Source organism: Nansenia antarctica (genome assembly GCF_963989245.1).
Source record: "Nansenia antarctica genome assembly, chromosome: 4".
NCBI classification, from domain to species: Eukaryota; Metazoa; Chordata; class Actinopteri; order Argentiniformes; family Microstomatidae; genus Nansenia; species Nansenia antarctica.
Window position 1 is genome coordinate 69,924,049 of NC_137689.1, and position 10,676 is coordinate 69,934,724.

At 44.7% G+C, this 10,676-nt stretch overlaps 1 protein-coding gene across 1 annotated transcript in view; it reads right to left on the reverse strand.

Annotated features, from left to right (window-relative positions):
• The window catches only part of srp19 (signal recognition particle 19), a 329,264-nt gene that overhangs the window by 19,377 nt on the left and 299,211 nt on the right, over nucleotides 1–10,676 (reverse strand). The gene's annotated exons all lie outside the window — the stretch shown is intronic.

The window sequence follows — 10,676 nt, forward strand, 5'->3', positions numbered from 1 at the left end:
TCATGGCCGCCCAACCTGGTCCTACTATCATGGCCATAGCGAAATAAACATGAATTAATTCAAGTTAACATTATTTTGCACTCTTCTTCAGCAGGATGTAAAGCCCTGCTCAAACTAGGCATACAAGACAGCAGATTTACCGACATTGACTACTTCCTTGTACATTCTTTAACCTTGCGTGCAGTGTGAGTGTATTACATCAAGGAGGACAACCTATTCACAATCACTTGAGCATGGTCAAGTCAATCATGATAATTAGAGCGTGTATCTCTTTCTCTTGTTCTCTCTCTATCTCTAATCTTGTGACTGACCGTGACTTGGGTTGAAACTGGGGTTAGGCTTATGGTTAGGAATAGGGTTAGTGTTATGGTTTGGAATAGGGTTAGGGTTAGGAATGGTTAAAAATAGGGTTAGGGTTATGGTTAGGAATAGGTTAGGGTTATGGTTAGTAATAGCTGCAAAGTGGTGACTGTAAGTGACATTATCAGGGGAAGGTATTAGCAAACATGAGTAAAACCATAAAAAACCCTTTTCGTCAAAATGGTCCCAAAGCAGATTTGAACCCCCTACATTCTGACTGGAAGTCTGATTGTTGTATTATACCTAACACTTCACTCTACTGTTCTCATGCCAACCATACTAAACACAACCTCTCACTCCAGTGTTAACATTAGGCCTTCGTAACACAAAGCTTCGTAACGCAGATTATAGATCCCCTTTGGTATTACTGGTGTTTAATCGCCTCTAATCTCTTTACAATCAAACCTTGTTAAATATGATCTGTCCCTATTGTTGTAGAGGAACACACGCCACACCCATGGTATGGCAGAAATGGCCTTGTGTGCCAAGCATAGGATGCCAAGACCAAAGGAGTGGTTGAATATTCTCACACAATGTAACCTTGATTGACCTGACCCTATACTGGTACTGTAGAGGAATGTTTGAGGAGGAGGAAAAACAACATCAATGGTTTGGTGCCGTTTATGTGGGAAGAATCTATGCTGTTTTATAACCTTTTACACCAGGTCGAAAACATCACGCCACTTGAACAGTTTCTTCCCCAAAGCCATAGCCCTTCTCAATAACTCCTGATCATTGCACCTTGCACTTTACATGTTCTTGCTCTTCGTTGTACAGTATATTTATTCATAATATTCACTCATATTGGTACTGTATATTTTGTCTTGAGTTTTGTTGTATTGTCGTCTTGCTGTTGTATGTACTGTAGCTTGTTTAGCATGGTAGAATACCAAGTCATGTTCCTAGCGCACTGAACATGGCGAATAAAGTTGAATTGAATTGAATTGAATTACAGAATATGGTAATGCAAGGAGGAAGTGACACGAATGGGCAAAGTGTCAAAATACGTGTGTCATAATATAGCATCATATGTTTGTAGTTGTGTCAAAATAGCTTAAACCCGTGCCCCGCGGTGGTGTAGCGGTCTAAGCACTGGCCACTAGTGCAAGCTGCCCACCGGGGACTGGGATTGAATCCCAGCTCGCCAGATCCGGATATGGCTGGGGCACACACGGGGAGCGGCATATTGGGCGGCCGCTCCCGAGGGCGGTATAGGAGTATTTCCGGACAAGGATCCGTTGTGCAACAGCGCCCCCGGGGTGCCGGAATAACGGTGTCGGGCTCGAGGAGCCAGTCAGCTAGTCTGCCTGGCGGCCTCCTCTGGGACTGCCGGCCACGGGGTCGTGCGGCGGATCCTTCGCAATAGGCAGGGGATAATTGGATGCTAGGTTGGGTTCAATTGGCTACCAAATTGGGTGAAAAAGGGATAAAATCTGAAAAACAAATAAAAAAATAAAATAATATATAGCTTAAACCCAAAGTAAAATTCTTTGGATAAGGATCAAGAATCAATTTTAGGACATCCTTAATTCTAAGCCAATATAAAGTCATTCATTCTCAAAATGTGTCCTAGGTGATGTAATCATATTTCGAACGCTTTCAAATGCTGTGGCTATACCGACGTGCATTCTGCACATTGAGGACTTGATGGGCCAAATGGTGTCCGCCCTGTGACATTGCTATGCCATTCTACCGCTGTGTGCTTACTACCACAGATTACATTTTTCACATTTACATTTTTGGAATTCAGCAGACGCCTTATTCCAAAGCGACTTACAATCAATACATTTGACTAAGCAAGTGAATCATCAATCCACCAGTCGTATCAGGAAGAGTAATCTAGCTCAGGCCAGGGGCCATTGGGAGTCTCAGTGATAGATTAATGTGTGTATCTTAAATTGGGAAGACAAATGTAATCGTCTTAGCCTACAATTTGTATCAGTAACAATCCTACGTGTTGCAATTTTAATTGTAATGAAAATAATGAAAAAACATGTCACTCATTGAGTGGGTATACAGTATACTGTAAAATGTAATGGTTACACGAGTAACTGCCAATTCCAATCAATGTTTACAATCACGACAACAGCAAGCAGTTACATGGGCGGGCACCGGTGGCAATACATTAATAAAACCGAAAGCTTACCGTGACTCAGAAGAGTTGCAGTTGGATAGCCACCCTTAGCCAGCTACCTAGCATAAACAGCATTCCTAAGTGAGTCAGGTTGTCGACGAGGCTAAATTAGCTGCACTAGCTACGTAAGTGAAGGGTAAACTAAGAAGAACTAAGAAAAATACAACAAAATAATATTACAGAAATAGCTAGCTCTCTTTCTGAGCTTCTTTCCTTCTTCTTAATGATTCTCTCTCTCAACACCTCTCTCTCTCTCACTCAAGAATTTTGCGGCAAAAGATCTAGGCTACATGAACTGAGTCAGTGAACTAGTTAGCCTTTGTTTTTGATTGGATAATCTGGACATGAGGCTGCCATATTTGGTTCAAATCAAATCAAATAAAGTTTCATTTCTCACAAAATGTGACCCAATGTGCTTCACATGATGACAGAATACGCAAGCAGGCAAGGGCTGTACACTGTGCATCCAGGAAAATTCCCTTGCAGCCCTCTACTCATAGAGCGACTACTTCCAGTTTGCCTACAGCACACAGCAGCGGCCACCAGTGGTCCCCCAGCTGCCCCACACACCCGACCCCACCACCAGCACACTCGACCCAACCAACCAAGCACAAACCATAATAGCCCCGCACTTGGCTAGCCAAACCAGGTGCCCCGGCGGTGGAACAGACCAAACACACAGAGCGGCTGGGGGCCCCCGAGGAGAGGCCCGAGGACCACCGGCGGACAGCAAGCAAGCAAGGGCAAAAAACCTCTACTTGAAAATTCCCCTGCTTTTATCAGTGTACACACTGTCATTGTGTGTGATTTAAGTCATTTAAGTCATTTCCTCGTCGTCGGAACTGCTTTGTCCAGCTCGGGGCACAGATCCTGGTGCAGGTCCTGGTGCTGGTACAGCTTGGTCCTGGTACAGCCTGGTACAGGTCCTGGTACAGCCTGGTGCAGGTCCTGGTACTGGTCCAGGTGCCGCTGACAGCTATCCGTGCCCCATCAGCACTCAGGTACTCTTTCCTGTCAACAGAACAAAAGATCTCAAGCGCAATTATGATGCAACAACACAACAGCAACACCTTTGAAACATTGAGTGATTTAGCTGGTAACTACTACTATCCTATAAATGACCAGGCTGACGTTGTAAGTAATCCGAGAAATGAAACTCTCACTGTTTCTCATTATAAAAAGGACCCTTTTTCCTTCCTGCCTTGTTTAAGTCACTCAGGAGAATCCCTAATAAACCTGGCACCGTTACACAGGATGAGTATATCTGGTGACTGGCTCATGTCAGACAGAGAGATGGTCAGGGATGCATAATTAGCCTACCTGTAACAAGGCCCAAGGGCATGTTCTCTTTCACTTCGAGTCGAGAAGAGAAGGTATGTTAGCTTTAGTTTTCTCACTCAATGAAACTGGTTTCACCTGCTGTTACAGTAAGAAGAAATATCAAAGGGTTGACATGAAAAACCTGAATGGATTTGGCACCACCTGAACAGCTGGCACATAGTTTCTGTCTGAGCGCTACTGTATATAAGCTGCTGCATGAGCCAGGTAGGGCTCTGAGACGGGTAGAGAGCAGACACGTAGAGCTCTGAGGCAGGTAGAGAGCAGACACGTAGAGCTCTGAGGCGGGTAGAGAGCAGACACGTAGAGCTCTGAGGCAGGTAGAGAGCAGACAGGTAGAGCTCTGAGGCAGGTAGAGAGCAGACACGTAGAGCTCTGAGGCAGGTAGAGAGCAGACACGTAGAGCTCTGAGACGGGTAGAGAGCAGACACGTAGAGCTCTGAGACGGGTAGAGAGCAGACACGTAGAGAGCAGACAGGTAGAGCTCTGAGACGGGTAGAGAGCAGACACGTAGAGCTCTGAGACGGGTAGAGAGCAGACACGTAGAGCTCTGAGGCAGGTAGAGAGCAGACACGTAGAGCTCTGAGACGGGTAGAGAGCAGACACGTAGAGCTCTGAGACGGGTAGAGAGCAGACAGGTAGAGCTCTGAGGCAGGTAGAGAGCAGACACGTAGAGCTCTGAGGCAGGTAGAGAGCAGACCGGTACAGACATCATGTCTTCTCCCAGACTGCTGCTGCTGCTGCTGCTCTTGGTCCCTCTGGCAACAGCATCACACTTCTACGGAGGTTCCATGACCTTCACCGCTAAAGGCCAGAACCCAGACGGATCCTTCAAGGTGAGAGATTTCATTTCTAACCACAATTTATAGAGGGATTTGTGCTCAATGTATAACCCTAACCATCAACAAGAACAGTGATGGTCAACTTCTGCAAAAAGAAAAGAAAAATATTTGATTGATCTACTTTAACTGTCAGAATTCAGAACTCAAGTTCTTTCCATTAGTGTTGCTTGCATCATATCTAACCCTATAACCCAAAAATAAATGTAAAAAATTCGGAAATAATTAGAATACCGGTACATTGATTTCAGTGTGATTTTAGAGAGAAATTTAAAATAGTCAGCATCAAAGTCGCCCATCCCTGATCTAGACGTTTTTTTTTTATCAATAAGTTTTTGTGCTCAACAGGCATAATCAATAAGTTCTAGTGCTCATTTTATCATTGTAATCTAAAGGGGGTTTGTGCTCAATTTAATTGTTTAGGTATATAGATGACCAGAGTCTAGTAATTTTCAATATATAGAGACAACATAAATCGTTTAGATCAATAGACATTATTAATCAATATAGCTATATAATTTATGACTGTATGTTTTGGGTCATTGTCCTGCTGTATGATGAAGTGCGGTCCAATGAGTTTGAAGGCATTTGCTTGTACTTGAGCGGAACAGGTAAATTACCATGGTTATGAATTATGTGATAATAATATATTCAAGGGATATACAGTTCACAGTTTAAGTAATGGGACAGTACAGCATTTCTTCTTCTTTTGGCTCTACACTCCAAAAGTTTGACTATGAGGTTAAAGAAGGAATTTTCTACTTTTATTTGATGGCATCTGTGTACATAATTGGTTTCACCATACAATATATACAGTATATATACAGTACCAGTCAAAAGTTTGGACACACCTTCTCATTCAATGTTTTATTTTTTATTTAAAAATTCTACATTGTAAATTGATACTAAAGACATCAAAACTATGAAAGAACACATATGGAATTATGTAGTAAACAAAAAAATCAAACCAGAATATGTTTTATATTTTAGATTCTTCAAAGTAGCCACCTCTAGCTTTGATGACAGCTTTGCACACTCTTGTCATTCTCCGAATCAGCTTACTGTGTGTGTGTCAGTGGAAAAGGAAACTGAACACCGCCCAGCATTCTTCTTATAGATGTGTCTTCCCCGTGTATGTTTATAGACATGTCTACTCCATGTATGTTTATAGATGTGTCTACCGAACGGTGTGTGATTATGAAGGGGCAAGCCCCAACTTTATATTGAAAGTCATATGATATTTACTTTACTTAAACTATTTTTATTTACTTTACTTAATTATAAATTGTCTTCAGTTAGGATAGTTATCTCTGCCAGAAGTCGCCCCCCACAAAGTCTTTGATTCTAATTGCCCAAAAAATAAAGTATATTTTTGTCCCCCCAGGTGGATTTTCGCTTCAGGCAAACATATCATTCGTGCAATTACAACAGTGGTTGGGGTTGCGCCTCAGGTAACTGTGGGTATCAAAGCGGATTGATAAGCGGAACAATTGACAGCAGCAACAGTGGGACGAGTGGGAACAACTTCTGGTGTGAATCTGAAACAATCATGTCCAGAAACATCCCCAGTAACAAACCTTTTGAAATGCAGTGAGTACTTTTTTGGGATCATGTAAAAAGTCAGATAGTTTCAGATAGTTATTCAGCTCAGAGCATTTAAGATAATGATTATTGTGATTGTAATGGATTACTATTATTGTGTCCATGATACAGAAAAAGTAGCTGCTGTTGGATCTTCAACGCTTACCGTGGTTATTCTTCGCGTTGGAAGCTACTGACAATGGTGGATCTTGGAATCAGATCTGACACTAGGGAACCCAACAGGTCTCCAGACACTGCCATTCTACCATTCATACGGTAACAGCCATTCTACCTAACGTTTTACTGTGTGTAACATCCATTCTACCTAACGTTTTACTGTGTGTAACATCCATTCTACCTAACGTTTTACTGTGTGTAACAGCCATTCTACCTAACGTTTTACTGTGTGTAACAGCCATTCTACCTAACGTTTTACTGTGTGTAACATCCATTCTACCTAACGTTTTACTGTGTGTAACAGCCATTCTACCTAACGTTTTACTGTGTGTAACAGCCATTCTACCTAACGTTTTACTGTGTGTAACAGCCATTCTACCTAACGTCTTACTGTGTGTAACAGCCATTCTACCTAACGTTTTACTGTGTGTAACAGCCATTCTACCCAACATTTTACTGTGTGTAACAGTGTTACGACCCCATATAAGGTCTAGGGATATGGGGGTAACAATTAGATAAAACCGGGGAGACAAGAACAAGAGGAGATGGGAGAATTATTGTACAAGGATAACAAAAAACTGGTTTCCGTGAAACATTTTAACTGAAAACTACTCTATAAAACGAAGAGTGAATGAATATAATATAATAATAAAGGATAAAGTAAATTAGAAAGATAACCGGTATCGGTATATTGTATTGGTGTATTTTGGTAAATTGGATGTCAATCAATTTTGTTTTGAAAGTTTCTTTCATGTGCCTGTAGTGTTCCCCAGAACTGTCCTAGGACCTATAACCTGATGTCCTCAGACCCCGACGGTGACCATGTCAGATGCAGATATGGGACAAGATACACACGAGAGTGCTCAGACTGCAATCAGCCATCAGGCTTTCACCTGGATCAGGTACAATTATTTCCTCGGTCTAGTAATGCACTACTTGTGACTGCATCATTCTGGCCTCAACCAACAGATGTTTTGATGTTTGATATACCCACTCTCTCAGGACTCCTGCACCCTTCATTACAGTTACACCTATGGCCGTGGCGTCTACCCATTCGAGCTGGTGGTGGAGGACTACCCCACGCGACCCATCACCCTCTCCTACAGCGACGGCTCCAGCTCCTACAGGGCCCCCCTGGCGGCAAGGAGACGCAAGCGCCAGACTTACGTAACCTACCCTTGGTGGTGGACCTCTACAACAACAGCGCCAGCAACAACTACCACCCCCCAGCCTACCACCTTAATGCCCGCCACCATACCATGGTGGTTGCAGCAGCACACTGGTAGTACCACCCCCCAGCCTACAACTGCAGGGTCCAACCACAACTGGTGGTGGTGGAACCAACCCAACACCACCCCGTCACCTAGGTGGTGGAACCAACCCAACACCACTCCCCCACCGAGGGGGTGGAACCAACCCAACACCACCCCGTCACCTGGTTGGTGGCACCAACCCAACACCACCCCCCCACCGAGGGGGTGGAACCAACCCAACACCACTCCCTCACCATGGTGGTGGCAGAAACCCAACACCACCCCGTCACCTTGGTGGTGGCACCAACCCCACGCCACCCCCACACCTGGTTGGTGGCACCAACCCCACGCCACCCCCACACCTGGTTGGTGGCACCAACCCCACGCCACCCCCACACCTGGTTGGTGGCACCAACCCCACGCCACCCCCACACCTGGTTGGTGGCACCAACCCCACGCCACCCCCACACCTGGTTGGTGGCACCAACCCCACGCCACCCCCACACCTGGTTGGTGGCACCAACCCCACACCACCCCCCCACCTAATTGGTGGAACCAACCAAACACCACCCCCCCACCTAGGTGGTGGAACCAACAAAACACCACCCCCCCACCTAGGTGGTGGAACCAGCCAAACACCACCCCCCCACCTAGGTGGTGGAACCAACCAAACACCACCCCCCCACCTAGGTGGTGGAACCAGGCAAACACCACCCCCCCACCTGGTTGGTGGAACCAACCAAACACCACCCCGTCACCATGGTGGTTGACGCAGCCTCCCACAGCCACGACCACAGCAGTGACCTCCACCACCCTCGCTACAACCACCTCAGGACGCCTGCATTCCTCCACTGGTCCTCTGAGCAAACTCCCTCTGCAGTTCTCTCTGCTGGGTGAGGAATAATCTCTGCTGCCTTAGGATGGATGGATGGATAGAACAGACAGACATAATAGTAATATAGTCAGAGTAATTATATATAGTTATTTATATGTGTAAATAATATGTTGTTGGAAGGGGAAAAGTTTTGAATCTTTTGTTTTTGCAGTGGACCAGCCTGCTCCCTCTTGCATTGAGGGAGAGTACCTGCCCAGGTTTCTGCCCCCGACACCCCACAATGGAGACCGCCTCCACGCAGAGGTCAACAAGGAGATGGAGTTCATAGTCAAGGCAGAGGCCACACACTCAACGTAAGAGGATATGTCCATGATATAGTATTCACAGGCCACATGCTAATAAGCGTGAGATGTTATCATTATTAAGGCACAGACACATTCGTACCACCTGACCTCACCACATCATTAACCTGCCATTCAAGGCTTATCATCAAGGCACCACTGCATGCACCCCCACCTCGAACCTCACCCCGGCTGCCCCCGCCACCCGCACCCCCACCTCCTCCTCCTCCATCCCCACCTCCACTCCCACCTCCACCTCCATTTTAATCATTAGTGGCCTTGTATGTGTTGCCTCCATCTAGGGTTTATGATGTCGTCATTAGTGGACCCCTGAACATCACCAAGTACAGGACCTCCCATGGAGACTTTGTCATCCGGTGGACGCCCATCCAGGACGATCTGGGAGACCACTTCCCCGTCTGCTTCATCGCTGAGTCAGCAGTCGGGTGAGCCTCTAGTTTCAACATTGCTGTAAATGCTGTTGTTCTGTTTAACTCTTTCAGTGCCAAGGGTGAATAAAGTCACCCAAATTGTCAACATTCAAGAGTGCCAAGGGTGCCTTTATTCACTGAATATGCATACGTGATGAATTCCGGAATTCATTGGCAGTTAGTGAGTTATTATTAACAGTATCATTCATCACACTGGCACACAAATACATGTTTCACAATGGTGTGTAGGAGGGTGTAACATCAACCTGAGTATAGTAGTTAAAGTAATCAGTGTAGAATCTCTGTGAAATCCCTGGATATTATTTCTACTCTGCAGGAATAGTGTACCCAGTCCAACTCCCTACCGCCATGGACACTACCACCCCACTCCATCCCAACAGTAAGTAACTGGACTAAGGGATGTTATGGGCTATCAATGAGTAACGACTGTGATATACTATGTCTCCAGGTAACGCCTGCATTGTTGTCTAACAGGTGGCACCACTCTTACAATATGATACACAACGCTAAACAACAAACCAAATATACCACGTTCAAAAGCAGGACTAGCCTTGTGAAGGTGTTCCGCCACCACAAACAACAATGGCAGACAGGGTGGAGTTGCCCTGACGACCGTAGACTACTTTCAGGGTTGAGAACCATCTGGTTATAAGGTGTAAAATAGTGAACTATGCCTTTAACATTGTGATGTGCTGTAGATCTTTGAATACAGTCATATGAAAAGTGTAATACACCTCTTGTCGTCTAATCCCAGGTCTGGCATCTATCAATCTGAGATGAGGTGTGTCGTGGTGGAGGTCGGACGCAAAACTGGTGAGGACATTCCTGGGAGTCTGGATTTACTTGACGTACTGGTACTCAGAGCTCTTCTTTCCCTATGGGACGTGAGGCCCCAATGCATTCCACTTCTTTCTGGATCTGGCAGCATATTGTGCCTTGCTTGAGCCAGCTCTTCCTTCATGGTCTTGTGCAAGGTGGTCTTGTGCCGCTCAGGTTTCCTTTTACAGTGATCTCCATCTCAGGGCAACTTTATTTTAGTCCTTTATGAGAACGCGGCCAAGACGTTGGAGTCTCCTTGAGTGATGTTATAATAATAATAATAATAATAATAATAATAATAAGTATTATTATTGTTGTTAATATTATTGTTATTATTATTATTATTATTATTATTATTGTTATTCTGTCTTCTGGAGATTCTCCCTCTGCTGCTGTAGACACGACAAAAATCAATCTGTGAATATGACAGACACACACACACTGCTATTTATACAACCACTAGTTGGCCGCTTGTAAATTAGCCTGCTTCCTACACAGAAAAACTTCAAAATAGCTTTATATTAGCTTATCCTGATGTGTTTTTGAA